Genomic DNA, 10,340 nt, shown 5'->3' on the forward strand with positions numbered 1-10,340 from the left:
ATAAATATATCTATATATCTATATATATCTATATATTTAAAGAAAAAGAGAGACTAACCTGGAAGGGCCATGTAGGGCAAAGATCAGAGGTTAGGTTAAGTAATTATCTTTCTAATGCACTGGACCGCAAGGTTGGTTTGAACCGCAGGTCAGCACTTCAAACTCACCAGCCTCTCCTCGGAAACCCTATATAGGGTTGCTATGAGTCAGAAACAACTCGATGGCACTTAACAACAACAACAACAAAAATCCATACAGAGCTTGTACTCTAGAAAGTCTCCACAGTAGAACTGCTGAAGCATTTTAAATAGTGGTATTACAGTCAAGCAGGTGTTGAGAAAGGGGACAAAGGTGTAGGGCCCAGGCTTGAAAAGTCTGGTATTTTGGGGAGAATCATCTCCTACCCTCCAAATGAGAGAGCCATGAAAAAGAGGCAGAAAGGACCCAGAGATGACCATTTTTCCTTCGGATCACTTTGGATACTGACTGCTTCTTTTTTGCAAAGCATTGAATCATTTAAACGTTAACATTTGCTTATCACACAAACAGTGAGCCAATTAGTTAAGGCGACCATCTGTCAACAAGTATGGAGTCTCTACTCCATTGACAATCCTCTTCTAAATGTTGTTGCTAAGTGCTGTGGAGTTGGTTCCAACACCGAGTGACCCTGTATAGAGTTTCTGAGGAGCAGGTGGTGGGTTTGAACCACCAACCTTGCAGTTAGCAGTCCAGTGCTGATACTATCTTGCCCTTGAATGATACCTTGTCACTGGGACTGGAAAAGGCCGAAGCTAACATGAAAAATCTAAAGGATACCAACAGACAACGTACTGATGGTCACATGGTACAGACGGTCTAGATGACTGCCAAGGAGCAAAGGAAAGGGACTTGGCAGACTGCAGGGGAATTTCTCAAGAAGCAATGCTCCTGAGGCAGGATTTTAGGGCCTGAGAAGCAGGAGCTAGAGGAAGGAGACCAATGCCATCTCAAAAAGGCAAAGCCATGGAAGTGGGGAGCCACCCATGAGCAGGAGCCACTATAATGACTGACGGGACAGGACCTTGGGTGTTTTCTTTAGCATCTGGGGAGTTTGAGCTCAAGTGACTTATAGGTCCAGACCCAATGCTCTTAGAAAGTTCTGCTTGCCCAAGGTATTCCCAAGTAGAGGATCATTGGACTTTCCCACAGGCTTGGAAGACAATTCTCCCACCCTCAAATGACAGAAGAAATTTTATTTTAGGGAGCAAATGGGCTGCTTTTCTATTATTCGTGTTCAATGGCTGGGGAAAGAAGATAGAGTATAGAATTAGAAGACACGAGTTTCAGTGCTGGCTTCATTAGCTGTATGATCTAGGGCCTGCCATTGAAATAGCTTTAAGTTCCAGGTTCCTCATTTATAAAAGGATGCTAACAACACTGCTACCTATTTATGCTTGTGGAGATCCAGTGTGGTGCTGCAGGAGAATGGGCTGCACCACAAGGTTAGTTTGAATAGCAAGGTTGATGGTTCAAACTCACTAGCTGCTCCTTGGAAACCCTGCACAGGGTCCCTATGAGTCGGCACTTAACAATGACCTATTAATGCTTGTAAAAGGAGCTTTGATGGTGCAACCCTTAAGCTCTAGGCTACTAACTGAAAGGTTGTTGGTTCCAACCCACCCAGTGGCTCTGTAGGAGGATGATGTGGAGGCCTGTTCCTGCAAAGATTGGAGTTGTTGTTAAGTGCTGTTGAGCCTGCTCCAACTCATATCAACCCTGTAGAGTGTTTCTGAGGAGTGGCTGGTGGGGTTGCACCTCCGACCTTGTGGTTAGCAGTCCAGTACTTATTCTGTAATGCCACACCAGGACTCCCCTTTAAAGATTACAGCCTAGAAACCCCTCTGGGGTAGTTCCACTTTGTCACATGGGGGCCCTCTGAGTCAGAATCTACTTAATGGTGCGTAACAACAACAACAACAACCATGATACTTCATGGAGTCATTAGGTGAAGGTTGGTGGTTCAAATCTACTTAGAGGTACTTTGGAAGTAAGGTCTGGTGATTTACTTAGGAAAGATACTGTTATAGAGCACAGCTGCGGTGTGACACACCATAAATTAAGGTCACCATAAATTAGAATAAACTCAACAACTGGTTAATATTATTGAGAAGGATTCATCAGTGGAGGTAGCGCTTTATGCATATATCCATTTTAGAAGTACTGTTGCAATGTTGGCATTCCAATGACTATCTCTCCTTGTTCCCCTCTGCTCCATCTCCTCCCATCCAAGGCCGTAAGCTCCAAATGGCAAAGGACTTTGTGCGCTGTACCTTTGTAGGCCTAATTCAGTTTATTATTTGGCCCCACAGCAGACACTCTGCACAATGTCTGTTGACTGAATGAATCAGCAAGGTGAGCTATTACTAGTGGAATTGTCTTTCTTAAAAAACCTTCTCTGTTAAACTGTACATATGTATTTAATGCAGCTTTCTGTGTATATGTTTTATGATAAGAATAAAGAAAACAGATTGTGGCGGCTATGAGTCATTTATTTAAAAGTATCTGACAGAATGAATGAATGAATATATAATATACTACACAAAGTGAAAGTGTGAAAATGAGTTGCTATGATGATCGTAGAAATGAGTCATCTGAAACCCACCGGCAACAAGCTGTGTAGAGCAAAAGAAATACTTTAGCACAGTAAGAGAATTCTTAAGGTGGCTGCAAATGATGGCTTAGCCATGCAAGGAGAGAGACGGCTAATCCTCAGTCTGGCTCCACTACTTCTGTGCTCTTTGCTTTCTCACCACATGAACCACGTTCATTCCACAGTAACAACCTCTTCTCATTGAGGAAATACTCGTAAACACACTAGAACAGGCACTTCCTCGTCCTCCCAATACCATGTCTTCCAGTGCATTCATGCACACCCAAACTTCAGGCTCTCCCATACTCCAGGGACAAGCACCCACACTCTTATCAATGTCAACCCCTCCTGGCCTTATTCTACTACCCCTTCTCGCATGCCTCAATAATTTCCCCCTCTTCCTTGAATTAGTCACAATCTCTTACTTTAAAATTCACCTTGGACTGGTTTTAGATAGATGTAGATATATTTGAACTTGTGGGAATAGAAGGTTAAGCCATGTTCATTGGTCTTGATTTTATTGATGAAACAGGACACAGATGATCTATTTATTGTGGGATGGGTAGCCAAGGACACTGAATGACATTTACATACCCTAAGTAGAAAAAAAAAAAAACCTTTGAAGAGTACTTTCTCTTCATCCTGTTAATCTTCCAGTTATCTTTCTGAGTCTCCAATGCCCCACCAGAGTTGTTCATATTCACCATCTCTGGTCCCTTACCTCACATTCTCTCCTCCATCCAACCCACTGGAATTTCATTTCCTCTACTCCCCTAAAATGGACCTTTCCCATTGATCTCAGCATTGGCAACAACATGACCTTGCCTGTTCTCATTTTAGTTGACCTCTCAGTATATGGTGGAGCAATAATGTTCATCAAATATTTCACATGACCCCATCCATTTCACAGCCCCCAAGCAGCAGCTAGGAAGGTCCATGTGACTGATTCTGGCCAGTGAGCTATGAGTGGCAGTGAAGTGGACAAGTTTCTAGTGGAACTACTTAGGAGCCACTGTGCAATTCCCCATATTTTCTCTGCCTCACTCTGGTGGCAGGTGGAGCTGTACACATAGAGTCTTTGTCAACCTGGGTCCCTGGGTGCTCCAACTCCTCTGACCCACATTGTCCGTGAATGAGAAATCAATTTGGTAATAAGCCCCTGAGATTTAGTGTTACTTTATGATTAGACAGTAACCTAGTCTTGTCTGACTAATATACATTAGTATTAGACACAGTTCTTGACCTCTCCCTCTTGTTGGAAGAGCTTCCTTCCTTGTTCATCTGTGATACCACTCTCTTCTAGTTTTCCCTTACCTTAATGGCTTCCCTGTCCAACCTCCAGATATTGTAGTGCCTTAGGGCCCAGTCCTACTGCTCTTACCTTTCAACCATCAATTTCAATCTCAGAGCTTTAATATATATATTTATGGCAGTAGCTCCAAAATTTTTCATTTACTCCTGACCTCTTCTTTGAGGGTCAGATTGACACATCTAACAGTCCACTTGAAATCTCAGATTATCTGTCTAATTGACCTCTCAAGCTTTACATGCCCCAAGCAGAACTCTTAATTTAAGTCTTCATCCCCAAACCCTACCCTACGCTATTCCCCCAAATTGTTTCCATCTTGATAAATGACGCCCATCTGCTCAAGCAAAATATCCGAGGACTAGTCCTCAATTCTTTCTTCAACTCCCACATTAGCTCTGTAAATGGATCCTGCCAGCAATCCTTTCAAAATAATCTCATACCTAGTTGCTTCTCTTGGTCTCTTTTTCATCTGAACCTGAGTCGTCATTTCTCACCTGAATTGTCTTTGCTAGCTTCAATCTTGTCCTTCTACAATACACCTTCCATGTAGCAACATGAGTGATCTTTTACAAACACAATTATGTTACTCTTCTACTTGGAATCTTCCAGTGGCTTGCCATCACCTCTGAACAAATGCCTAGTAGACCTTATATGATCTAGTACTGGCTACCTCTCTTCCTTCCTATGCCCCACTCAGATCTCTTTTGCTCACTGACCCTTTATTGTTGTTGTTGTTGTTAAGTGCCTTAGATCCTGAAATATATCAAGCTCATTCCTACCTCTGGGCCTTTACACTTGTTCTTTGTTCCTTCTGTCTGGAGTGCTTTTCCCTGAATCTTTAAGATGATCAACTCATCATTCAGTACTCAGCTCCTTTGATCCCCACCCCAATAATTTTCTACTCTACTATTCTGCTTAATGCTATGTCCTTCCTAGCATTTATCACCATGCAAAACAACATGCTTATATGTACGGTGTAGAATGAAAACTCCACCGAGGTTTATCTATCTTGTTCATTGCTCCTTCACCTTCACCAGGAAGGTGGGAAGAGTCACACAGTCCTGATTTGCATCCCTGCTTCTGGCTTCCCTTATCATACCCAAACTCAGGAGATCCTGACCCCTGGCTGTGAGCACTCTCTCCTTTGCACTCATCATTTGAAAAATGGCCCTTCTTTGTCACCTGACCTGTGTCAACTTCCACAGACCCCTACTAAGCCATCTTCTGATTAAGTTCATCATCTCACTATTCCTACTCTTTCATTCACTAGGTTTTTATTTTTGTGGTGGTTGCATGTTTTGTTTTGTTTCTGCTTTTATTTACTGTATTTAAAAACTATAACTCATTATTGCTTAATGAAACCAAAGTAAACTACACATATAAATAGCAAGGGGGCTGCTTTTCCTTCTCCTGGCCAGTTTCCACTTGAATGAGAGAGATGATATCTTTGGGATTCCCAGTGTCTTTGGGATTACTGATAATTACTTCAGAATGCTATAGGATCAGTCAAGTTAATATCTGTGCCTACATTTGTATAGTCTCAATTGCTGTTCTTGTTAAGTGCTGTCCAGGTGGTTCCAACTCATAACAACCCTGTATAGGGTTTCCGAGGAATAGTTGGTGAGTTTGAACCACCAACCTTGCAGTTCAAAACAACCTTGTGTTCGAGTGCTTATCCTACAGTGCCACACCAGGACTCCATGAAGACAATTAATGCAACTTTCATTTCTTTCTCCTGTTGTTGTTGTTTAGTGCAGTCGAGTCAGTGGCTGGTGAGCTTGAACCGGTGACCTTGTGGTGCAAACTGATCTTGCAGTCCAATGCATTAACCTATAGCGCCTTACCAGGACTCCTTTCTTTCTCCTATTCCTGCTTAAATCAATTTTGTATCTTTTAAGATAAATTTTACATTTTAAGCCAAAATATTTCCACAAGTCTTAAAACCAAAAACAGTTTAGCTTGACTAGTAAAGAATATTGCCCTTCGCATTGTGCTTTTTTATGAACTAGCTGTATGGGGTCAATGGAGTCTGAGAAGTTGGACTATATGAAGAAGAACATGGCATCAGAACTGCAGGAAGACTCATTAACAGCCTGCAATATGCAGATGACACAACCTTGCTGGACATCAAGAGAACTTAAAATATTTACTGATGAAGATCAAAGACCACAGCCTACAGTATGGATTACACCTCAGTGTAAAGAAAATGAAAATCCTCACAACTGGGCCAGTAAATACAACATCATTGATGATAAATGGAGAAAATGTTGAAGTTGTCGAAGACTTAATTTTGCTTGGCTTCACAAACAACATTCATGGAAGCAACAGTTAAACAAGCAATTGCATTGGGCAAATCTGTCACACAAGACCTCTTTAAAGCATTCAAGAGTAAACATATCAGTTTAAGGACTAAAGTGCCTCATATTCATATGGGAATCCTGGTGTGGCACTGTAAGATAAGCACTGTACTGCTAACCTCAAGGGGGAGGCTAGTAATGTCTTCTTCTTGAGATCATTCTGAAGATTAAAGTACAGACAGAGCACAGCTGTATCTTGTGTTGTGTTGCTAAGTGACATCAAGTTGGTTCGGACTCATAGCCACCCTGTATAAGGTTTCAGGGAAGCAGTTGGTGGGTTTGAACTGCCAACCTTGTGGTTAGCAGCCTAGTGCTGTAGGCCCTAGATAAGTGGTTGTTTCTCTCCCTCATCTTGTATGTTGTTGTTGTTGTTAAGTGCCGTTGAGTCGGGTCCGACCCATAGCGACCCTGTACAGGGTTTCCGAGGGTGTAAATCTTTACGGGAGTAGAAAGCCTCATCTTTCTCCCGCGGAGCAGCTGGTAGTTTCGAACCGCTGACCTTAAGGTTCGCAGCCCGATTCGTAACCACTACGCCACCAGAGCTCCTCATAATTAGGCCAAAAAAATCTGGGCTAATAAGAAGAGGTGGGACAGATACATAAAGAATTGACAGAACTCTTAAGTAAATGTTTTCTCCCTATACCTCCATAACTGGAAGTGTGTCAGCTTTTGTATGAGCTTCTGGGATGTAATTCTCAGGTCTGTGGTATTTAAATGATTTTTGCTGCATCAAGATAATGAATATATTGACAAGAAACTCCCTGGCTGATGGCTGAGTTAGGAAAGTTAGGAAGGCATGTGTTTTAACATCAGATTTAAATGCTCTCACTTAAAAGGATTAGCCTGAATTGGAAAACACAGCTCAGATCATGTGACTTTATTTCCTTTGGGTCTTTCCAGAAGAGTTGCTCCTTCAGGCCAATGTCTCTCTACCTCCAGCCCTGCTCAGATCTCTCAGTTATGCCACAGGCTCTACCAGGATATCTTTCTGATCCAGCTGGAAACTCTTTTTTAAGTGTTGTGGCACTGTAGGATAAGCACTGGATGGCTAAACACAAGGGTGGCAGTTCTAACTCACCACCCGCTCCTTGGGAACCCTAGGAGATTGCTATGAGTTGGAACTGACTCAAGACTATACAACAACAATAACAACAACTAGGGGACAGGCACATACCCTGCCTATGCTTCTAAACTATATAGGGGGTGGGACAAACACACTAAACCAGGTCAACAGCATTGTCTCTTCTCTTTCCCAAATCCTAATGATGTCCAGGGTTCCTGAACTGCCTTGAGACACCGAGTGGAAACCGGTGTTCTGTTCCATCTACTGATGGTCTTGTTACTACGACTTGTGTTTGCTATTTGCTATCTTTTGTTGGATTGCTAACTGCAAAGTCCATGGTTGAAACCCATCTGCTGCTCTCTGCTGGAGAATGATAAGGCTTTACAGTGTCTGAAACCCTATATAAGGTCACCACGAGGTAGAATTGATTCAGTTTAGTGTTGGGGTTTTGCTCTCTGCCCCATCTCTCACGTGGTAGCACCACACGAGTCTCTTTTTTCAGTATGGCTGTCTCTTGTCTGATTTCCTGCTTTGCCATTTTTTGCTTTAAAATTATCCTATCTTTTCTTTAATCCAGAAGCAGAACTGGATTGTGGAGAACAATACCAGTGGCATGGGCTCTGACTGTCTACATCTGCTTTAATGGCAGAAAGAGAAGGCAAAATACTGCAAACTACAAGATTGGCAGTTCAAACCCAGCAGCTGCTCCTTAGAAACCCTATACAGGGTTGCTACGAATCAGAAAGGAATCATCAGCACTTAACAACAACAAAAAGTCAAGTAGCATGCTAAAGAAGAATCTAAATTTGACGTGGTTAAAGGCTTCTCAGATTGACGGTCATTTGCAGTAGAAAATGTCTGCTGGCAGATGCTCCAGGATCTGGCTAATTGTCGGGGAGTCATCTGGCTAGGTGGCGAGACTATCCTCTCTGCCCAAGTTCAGGAAGGGAGCTGCCTTTCCCTTCACTGGGATCATTAATGAACTTTGGGTTGCCTTGGGCAGTAATTTACTCTCTGGATATAAAGAATGCAAAGAGTGAGCCCGCCTGCAAGTCCCTCTGGCTGAGCTTCCTCATGTTAGAAACAGTCAGTCTTTGAACTTGTAATTATGAGTCATGGGGCTCCCTGTCTGGCGCAGAAGTGAGTCATTTTCAGCAAATTATCAGTTTTTGCCCTGTTACCAAATGCTGTGATCAGCTATACTGCACAACAACAACAACAACAACAACAAACAGTTTTATTAAAAGAGCAGGATGTGGGGAAGGAGAATGAAGTGGACGATTCTTTCCAGACACATGGACCCAAGTCAAGCTCAGGCCTGGTGTAAGCCAAGTAACAAAATAAATAGTAAAAATGGCACAGAAAGCAAACCATCAGGAAAATTCATTTCAGAAATAGATGCAAAACCAATAGATGCAGCCAACGGCGTAAGAGTCATATGATTCTTGGACATTTCTCCCTCACTGTCCCTCCATTTCCCCAACTCACTTGAATCTCTTGGAATTCAGGTCAAGGAAGGAATACCTTCCTTTGAAATGATTTAACCCACAACTTTGTTAGTTAGTGGGTGCAGACGCCTTGGAGCTGCCCAAAGCTCAGAGTTACCTAGACAGTTACTTAGACCGACACAGCAATCGTATTGGGTATCTGTGATCCAATGGTAGGTCTATGGTGGAAAGGGGATCACAAGGCATCTCCTGGGGGCACCTGCTATGTTAATACTCTTTGTCTGAGGAAACATTTGAAATATTGATCATTATTGCTTTGTCAGATTCAAGAGTGCTAATTAGATCTCAAGAGACATTTTTTCCCCCCCTTGGTGCTTTGGATGATCACTGGGTGGTGCAAATGTTTTGTGCTCAACTACAAGAAGCTCTGGTAGTGTAGTGGTTATGAGTCAGACTGCTAACCTCAAGGTCAGCAGAAAGATGAGGCTTCCTGCTTCCATAAAGATTTACAGCCTCAGAAACCCCATGCAAGGTAGCTATGAGTCGGAAGCGACTCCATGGCACACCACCACCACACCACCACCACTACCACCACAAACCTAGAGGTTGGGTGGAGGGTCTAATCTACCTAGTGACACCACAGAAAAAAAATCTGGACATATACTTCCGTATAAATTGTAGCCAAGAAACCCTATGGAGCAGTTCTACTCTGTAATACATGGGGTTTGTTTGTTGTTTTCATTTTGTCTTTTTTCTTTTCTTTTGGATGCACTGGATATGATTATTACAGCTGAGGACCCAATAAGGGGAGATGGACCCATTGAGAACTAGAATCTGTGGGATTTTAGGAAGAATGGTTTGAAAATTTTAATTAATCCCTTTAAATAGCTGTCTATTCCTCTTTGTCACCGAAAAAATACTCCATAAACTGCATGGGGAATTTGGTTCTGGGTTAAATTGCCTGACTCTCAAATTTTACATTCTTTCCAAATTACTTTCAATTTAAAACTGCCTTTCTTGTTACTCAAATCCATTATTTCTAATCCATTCCATAGAAACCATGGTTACCTAATGGCTATTTTCTTACATTCTCAAATCCTGAAAATAAAATCACTCAATATTTTTTGAATATCTATCCTCAAAGCTTTCTGCCAATCAATATAGTTAAAGATGAATCAGTAAAAATCCTGGGGAATAGAGACAGACTACAACAGTAGGTAACCAGCTCCTTCCTAATTAATGAGGAGTCCTGGTGTGGCGCTGTGGGATAATGCACTGGACCGCAAGTTGATTTGAACTGCAAGGTTGGCGGTTCAAATTCACCAGCTGCTTCTTGGAAACCCTACCCAGGATCTCTATGAGTCAGAACCAATTCGACAGCACTTAAAAACAACAGCAATTGACAAGCCTAGTGTACACTTTTAATTGTTATACTTCTTGACCTTACAGATATTCTTTAATTATTGTAATTTTCTTTCTGATGTCTAGGCTCAGCCCCCTCCTTATTTGCCTTCTATGTCACTGACTGTTGCTT

General features: G+C 42.2%; 1 protein-coding gene across 1 annotated transcript in view; it reads right to left on the reverse strand.

The window, feature by feature from the left end:
- The window catches only part of KIF6 (kinesin family member 6), a 512,465-nt gene that overhangs the window by 137,115 nt on the left and 365,010 nt on the right, over positions 1-10,340 (reverse strand). The window lies entirely within an intron of this gene.

This window comes from Chrysochloris asiatica, unplaced genomic scaffold (assembly GCF_000296735.1).
Source record: "Chrysochloris asiatica unplaced genomic scaffold, ChrAsi1.0 scaffold00038, whole genome shotgun sequence".
NCBI lineage: Eukaryota > Metazoa > Chordata > Mammalia > Afrosoricida > Chrysochloridae > Chrysochloris > Chrysochloris asiatica.